Here is an 8293-nt window from a genome sequence, read left to right on the forward strand (position 1 = left end):
TTCATTTTTATTTGTTAAGGTGATCTATTATAAGTGATCTCAATGTTGCTGTTATCATTGTTTTGAGGTTCCATGAACTATGACCTTATAAAATGGTAAACTTAATCAATAAATGTTGTATATGTTCTGACTGCTCTACTGACTGGCTGTCTCCCCATCTCTCTCTCTTGCCTCAGGCCTCCCTATTCCCTGAGACACAATAATATTGAAATTAGGCCAATTAATACCCGTACAATGACCTCTAACTGTTCAAGTGAAAAGAAGAGTTCCACGTCTCTAACTTTAAATCAAAAGCTAAAAATGATTAAGCTTAAGTGAGAAAGGCATGTCAAAAGCCAAGAAAGGCCAGAAGCTAGATCTTTTGTGTAAAATAGACAAATTGTGAATGCAAAGAAAAAAAGTTCCTGAGAGAAATTAAAAGTGCTACTCCAGTGAACACAGGAATGATAAGAAAGCGACACAGCCTTACTGCTAATATGGAGAAAGTTTTAGTGGTCTGGTTAGAAGAAGAAACCAGTCACAATATTTCCTTAAGCCAAAGCCTAAACCAGAGGAAGACCTAACTCTCTTAAATTCTATAAAGGCTGAGGGAGGTAAAGAAGCTGCTAAAGGAAAGTTTGAATCTAGTAGATGTTGGTTCATGAAATTTAAGGAAAGAGATATGTCCATAACACAAAGGTGCAAGGTGAAGCAGCAAGTGATGCTTTTGAAGCTGCAGCAAGTTATCTAGAAGATCTAGCTAAGATAAGTAAAGAAGGTGGCTCTACTAAACAACAGATTTTCAGTATAAGTGAACAATTTTATATTGGAAAAAGATACCATCTACGATTTTCATAGCTAAACAAGAAAAGTCGATGCCTGGCTTCAAAGCTTCAAAGCCCAAGCTGATTCTCTCATTAGGGGCTAACGCAGCTGGTGACTTTAAGTTGAAGCCAATGTTTATACAGCATTCCAAAAATTCTAGAACCCCTAAGAATTATGCTAAATCTACTCTTCCTGTGCTCTATCAATAAAAAATAAAACCTGGATGACAGCACATCTATTTACAACATGGTTTACTGAATATTTAAGTCCACTGTAGAGACCAACTGCTCAGAAAACAAAACAAAACAAAACAAAACAAAACAAAAACATTCCTTTTAAGATATTTCTGCTTATTGACAATGCACCGGGTTTCCTAAGACCTCTGATGGAGATGTACAAGATTAATGTTGTTTTCATGCTTGCTAACACATCATCTCTTTTACAGCCCATAGATCAAGAAGTAATTTTGACTTTCAAGTCTTATTATTTAAGAAATACATTTTATAAGGCTATAGCTGCCATAGATAGTGATTTTTTCTGATGGAACTGGGGAAAGTAAACTGAAAGCCTTCTGGAAAGGATTCAGCATTCTAGATATCATTAAGAACACTTGAAGAATCAAAATATCAACATTAACAGGAGTTTAAAAGAAGTTGATTCCAACCTTCATAGATGATTTTGAGGACTTCAAGACTTCAGTGGAGGAAGTAATTGCAGATGTGGTGGAAATAGCGAGAGAACTAGAATTACATGTAGATCCTGAAGATGTGACTAAGTTACTGCATTCTCATGATAAAACTTGAACGGATGAGGAATTGCTTCTTATAATTAGCAAAGAAAGTGATTTCATGAGAAAAATCTAATCCTGGTGAAGATACTATGAAGATATTGAAATGACAACAAAGGATTTAGAGTGTTAAGTAAACTTAGTTGATAAAGCAGCCACAGTGTTTGAGAGGACTGACTTCAGTTTTGACAGAAGTTCCGTTGTGGGTAAAATGCTATTAAACAGCATCACATGCTACAGAGAAATTACTTGTGAAAGGGAGAGTTGATTGATGCAGCAAACTTTATTGTTGTTTTAAGTATTTGCTGCATACACCCCAACCTTCAGCAACCACCACCCTAATCAGTCTGCAGCCATCAATATCAAGGCAAAACCCTCAACCAGCAAAAATATTTTGACTTGCTGAAGGGTCAGATGATGAATAGGATTTAGCATTTTAATTAAGGTATATACAGTGTTTCTTTAGACACTATATTATTGCACATTTAATAGACTACAGGATAGTGTGAACAGAACTTCTATGTACACTGGGAAGCCAAAGAAATTGAGCGATTCACTTTATTGCTGTATTCGCTTTATTCTAGTGGTCTAAAAGCTAACTAGCAATATCTCCAAGGCATGCCGGTATAGCAATTTCTTATAAAATAAGACCCATTTTTTTGGTATATTATATGCCTTACTAATTTCCACAGTCTTTGGTTTCTGTGGAATTAATTTCTTTATGCTGCAGTACAACAAAAAAGAGACATTAAATTATAATTGTTCAAATTAGAAAAGCAGGAAATAAAGTTAAAATTTCCAGATCTGAATGACCTAGTGGCCATACTGGCATATGATAAAATGTATTGGGATCATAAGATAGACATGAGTATGATAAAAATGAATTTCAAGATATCAAGAAATAAAAGTGAATAAAATCTTTAAATGAGTGATTCAAAAGATAATGTATTAACACTAAATTTTCTCATCTTATTTCATAAAAATGTCATATATTAACAATTTTAATGCCATAGCCATTCCTTTTCATATATTCTAGTCCTCACTTTTCTGTTGACAAATTACATAATATTCTTCCAATCACTTATTTTATCATCCTTCCTCAGATGTCTATTCATATCTATTTCATGGTTATATATCTTTTAAACCTAGTCATTTTCTAACCTTGCTTCAGGATTGCCTCTGGCTAAAATTAGCTTAGCCTTGTCTCACCTCAGCTCAGTTAAATTAAACCTGGTGTGGAAGGTTCACCAATACACTGAGCATAAGCTGAAATTTTACTTGGGAAAAATAGAAGAAAACATTCAAGTTTGATTTATCAAATAACATAGTTTAAGGTCAAAATATTTCCTGGTTTTAGCATAATTCTAGATTCTGGAAATATAAATTTCTTTGTTTTATAATTGTTAATGTTCAAAACATAAAACAATGGGATAAGAAAAAAATGATGTAAGAGAGAGCTTTTTAAGCTTTGCTTCTGAAGTATATTTGGGCAACCTTCCCAGTTTGTCAAGGATTGGAGGATTTTTCAACAGTGACATTTATCAGTGAACCCCAGAAAGTTCCAGGCAAGCCAAGAAAGATTCAGTTACTCTAGTTTGTATATACATGTGTGTGCATATTTGTGTTTGTATGTTTAGTCAGGGAGGATGGCTGGGATATTTTAGGTGAGTTTTGGAGAAGTATAGCTTGAAGTGGCACAAGGAAAATAAGAACTTTCTTAAAACTAAAAAATAAAGACTCAAAGTTAGCTTTAAAAGCCATGCAACCTTGTATTCTATACTACATCTGTTATCATTTTAACATAAAACCATGGTTTATATGCAGTGATGAAAATTCTCCCTTTTCACTTCCAGACTTCAAGTGAAAGTGGTGTTTCACATTTATCATGTTGCTTCAAATACTCTCTTGGCACAGGGCCATATATCTTGGCAGATTTAGAGAATTACCAGTTATATTTCTAAACTTTAATAAAATATAGACTTCTAAACTATTGAAATATATATAATAACATATTGTATTTGTTTTGAAACATAACATATATGAAAAGTGCTCAAAATATAAATACACAGCTCAAAAGATCATCTTAATTGGGCTACTGTCATCCTGGCAGAGAAATAAAACGTCAACAATATCTCATGAGTCTACCTCATGCCTCCTCCTAAACATTACCCCTTTTCCTCAAATGTAAACCACTATCTTGATTTTAATGACAGTTATTTGTGTTTCTTATTCTTTTCTTTAATCATGAATTATACATCCCTATACATTTCTAAACACTACTGTTTCATTTTACCTCTTTTGAGCTTTTATAAATGGTACCAAAATGATGCATTTTGTGTATCTGGCATCTTTGAAACTACAGATCAGTTTGGAATAATTGATCTTTATAAGACTGATTACTCAAACCTATAAATATGGTATGTCTCTTCATTTTGTTAGTTTTTTATTTAAATTTTCTCTATAATTTTATAGTAATATAATAAAACATTTTTTATATAACGACCTTGAATATCTTTGGTTAGGGTAATATTTGGTGTGTCATGTTTATGCTGTTAGGTGACATGTTTACATTTTATTTCCTGTTTGCTGGTGCTCATAGAAATATAGTTGATTTTTATATTTTTACTTAGTATCCAGCAGCCTTGTAAAACTATTCTTAATTCTTATAATTATCCATATATTCCTTTGAATTTTTAAACATACAGAAACATACATAGAAAAGTAACATATACACAGTCTATTGTCAAAATATTCACATAATTTTTACCTTTCTAATATTCATAACTTTAATCTCACTGTATATGCTGATATATAATTACCGATATTCTAGGATTTAAATCAAAAGTATTACAATTTCCTTCCAATCTGTGCTACTTCTTGTGTATTTCTTTGTCTTTCCTTTCTTACATTCTTGGATACTTTTTGATTCCTATTAAGGAAATCTTTGCCTATTTCAATATTGTAAGTGAGTTTTCTATATGTTTCTTCTACAAATTTAACTCATTGTTAGGACTATGATCCGTTTCAAGTGAATATTTGTGTATCCTGTGAAGTAAGGATCGAAGCTCGTTATGTTACATATGGATATCAAATTCTCTAGCATCATTTGTAGAAAAGACCAGTCTTCTTCACTAACTTAATGTGGCACTTTTGTCTAAAATCGATGACCATGACAGTCATGCCTATTACTGGCCTATTCTGCTTAAATAATTTATATTTGTGTCTTGTCTTGATTAGTGCAGATTTATAGTAAATGTTGAAATTGGATAGTAAAAGTTCCTCTAAATATGCTCACATTTTTCAAAAGTGTTTTATCTATTCTCAGGCATTTTGCCATTTTATATGTATTTTAATAAACTTTCAACTTATTTAAAAAACTTTAAGATTTTGATCGGGGTAGGATAAATACATAAATCAATTTGAGAAGATTTAATTTTAACACTATTAAGTCCTTTAATCCATCATCACGCACATCTCTCTATGTATTTAGATCTACTTAAAATTCCATTTCAAGTGCTTTACAGTTTTTATAGAACAGTTTTTTATTCCAAGTAATATTTTGATGGAATCATGAATGAAAATTTTTATTTTATTTTCTCAGTTTTCATTGCTAGAACATAGAAATACAATTGATTTTTATGTATCGACTTTGTGTCTTGGAACCTTGCTAAAGTCACTGTCAGTGCTGAGCTGATCAAGAAGGGAAGGTTCGATGGTGAGAAGCCCAAATGAGAATGAAACGGCAGACACCAACTTTATTGTGGGGAGCACAGTATTGCGTGCACTTCTCCTGCTCCTTTTCTTGTGTTCCACTTCTGCTCTGCAGGAGACTGCATGGTTCCACACATAGCGGCACACAATAGTGTCATTCAGCCACACATGTGTGATACAACAAGCTGAAGTATGTTTACATATTTTAGACCTAGGTGCCCTACTACATTAATGTAACATTCTAAATCCAGGGTCCTATTCCTAGCCATGAGTCTGGATCACAGCCAGACCTAGAACCTGCCAGGCCTGGGACCCATAGTCACCTAATAGTTCTATTAACTTTATTCTGATTTCTCTTAGTCTTCCATATATTACATTATGTCTTAAATAATTTTTCCCAACTTATAATAGCTAGTGACGTTAAACATTTTTTCACATGTCCATTGGCTGTTTGTGTGTCTTCTTGGGCAAGTGAACAAATGAAGCCTAAAGTCAACAGAAGGAAGGAAATAATAAAAATTAGAGCAGAATTAAATGAAACAAAACAAAAAGACAATAGAAAAATTAATGCAACAAAGAGCTGGTTCTTTGAGAAGATTAAGAAAATTCATACCCCCCTGGTTAGAGTCACCAAGGAAAAAGGAGAAAAGATACGAATAAACAAAATCAGAAGAGAAGTTACTATGACAGATACCACAGAAATACAAAGTATCATACAAGAAACTATGAAAGATTATATGCCACAAAATTTAATAACTTAGATGAAATGAACAAGTTCTTAGAATATACAAACTTCCTAGACTGAATCACGAAGAACTCGAAACTCTAAATAGACTGATCAACAGTAAGGAAATTGAAACAATCAACAAAAACCTCCCAAAAGGTCCAGAACCAGATGGCTTTACTGGTTAATTCTACCAAACATTTAAAGATGATTTAATACCTGTTCTTCTCAAACTCTTCCAAAAAATTGAAGAAGAGGCAATACTTCCTAATTTATTTTGTAAGGCCTACATTACCCTGATACCAAAGCCTAGTAAGGATAACACACACACAAAAAGAAAACTATAGACCATAATCTTGATGAATACAAATGCAAAAATTCTAAACAAAATATTAGCAAATCAAATACAATACATTAAAAAGATTATATATCAAGTTCAAGTTGGGTTTAATTCCATGGACACAAGTATAGTCCAACATATTCAAATCAATCGATGTAATATACCACATAAACAAGATAAAGGATAAAAATCATATGATTATATCGACAGATGCAGAAAACACATTTGACAAGATACAACATCCATTTATGATTAAAACATCTAATAAAATGGGTATAGAAGGAAAGTACATTAACATAAAAAAGGCCATTTATGACAAACCCTAAAATGGGTATAGAAGAAAAGTACCTTAACATAAAAAAGGCCATTTATAACAAACACTAAGTAATATCATATTTAATTTTCACCAACAGAAACAGGAATTAGAATTCTATATCTGGCTAAAATGTCTGTCAAGAATAAGGCAAATTAACAATTTTTTTAAGATAAAGAAAAATTTTGTTGCTAGCAGACTTATATAGCAAGAACTGACAAAGAATGTTTTCTTGAGGTGAGGATAAAAGATAACATAAAAATCTGAATCTAGACCGAGAATAAAGAAACGGCAAGTAAATGACAATTTTTCCCTTTTTCTCTCCCAAATTTATTATAAAATGTATAGTTTTTAAAATTAAAATTTTAATAATATCTTATGGAATGCATAACATATAGTTGTGTTCTATTAAAACTATAATATAAAAGGGGAAGTTGATACAGTTATTTAAGTTTAAACATTTTTATATTTTGTAACTTTATATGTATTTTTTAGACTGTTAAAGGTATATATATAATTTTAAATATATATATGTGTATGTATGTATATATGTATGTATCTATATACACATATATATTCAACCATATGAAAATAATACACAAAAGAAAAGCCAAAAAGTCAGCAGAAAAATTAAAACTGAAAGAGAATTCTAAAAATATTTAAGTAATTTTGTAAAAAAATTAGGAAAGGAGAAACAGAGGATAAATGCAATAGAGAAAAGAAAGTCTCTTCAATAAATGGCGCTGGGAAAATTGGAAAGCCACATGCAAAAGAATAATACTAGATTACCTTTTGCCACCAAAATTAACTTAAAATGGATCAAAGACCTAAATATAAAACCTGAAACAATAAATTGCATAGAAAACATAGGTACTAAACTCATGGACCTTGAATTTAGAGACAATTTTATGAATTTGACCTCAAAGGCAAAGGAAGTAAAAGCAAAAGTAAATAAATGAGACCATATCAAACTAAAAAGCTCTGCATAGTAAAATAATCAATAAAACAAAGAGATAACCAACTGAATGAGAGAATATATTTGCAAACAGCACCTCCACTAAGAGGCTAATATCCAAAATATGTATATAACAACAACAAAAAAACCAAATAATCCAATTAAAAAATGGACAGAGAACCTGAAAAGACACTTCTCCCAAGAAGACATACAAAATGGCCGGCAGACATAAGAGATGCTCAACTTTACTGGCTGTTAGGGAAATGCGAATCAAAACCACAATAAGATACCACCTCACACCTGTTAGAATGGCTCTCATCAACATAAAAAGTAATAACAAGTGTTGGAGAGATTGTAGGGGTAAAGGAACCCTCATACACTTCTGGAGGAAATGTAAATTGGTACAACCACTATGGAAAATAGTATGGAGGTTCCTCAAAAATTTAAGAATAGAATTACATATGACTCAGCAATCCTTCTTCTGGATATCTACCTCCAAAAGTTGAAAATATTTATCCGTAAAGATATATGCACCCCAATGTTCATCGTGGCATTATGCATAGTGACCAAAACATGGAAACAATCAAAATGCCCTTCAGTAGGGGATTGAATAAAGACGATGTGGTACATACATACAATAAAATATTACTTGGCTATAA

General features: G+C 31.8%; 1 pseudogene; it reads left to right on the forward strand.

The window, feature by feature from the left end:
- The first annotated feature begins 234 nt into the window (after positions 1 to 234).
- On the forward strand, positions 235 to 2016 carry LOC112480608 (annotated as a pseudogene).
- Positions 2017 to 8293: the final 6277 nt, after the last annotated feature.

The sequence above is a fragment of the Pteropus alecto genome, unplaced genomic scaffold (genome assembly GCF_000325575.1).
Source record: "Pteropus alecto unplaced genomic scaffold, ASM32557v1 scaffold20, whole genome shotgun sequence".
In the NCBI taxonomy this organism is placed as follows: domain Eukaryota; kingdom Metazoa; phylum Chordata; class Mammalia; order Chiroptera; family Pteropodidae; genus Pteropus; species Pteropus alecto.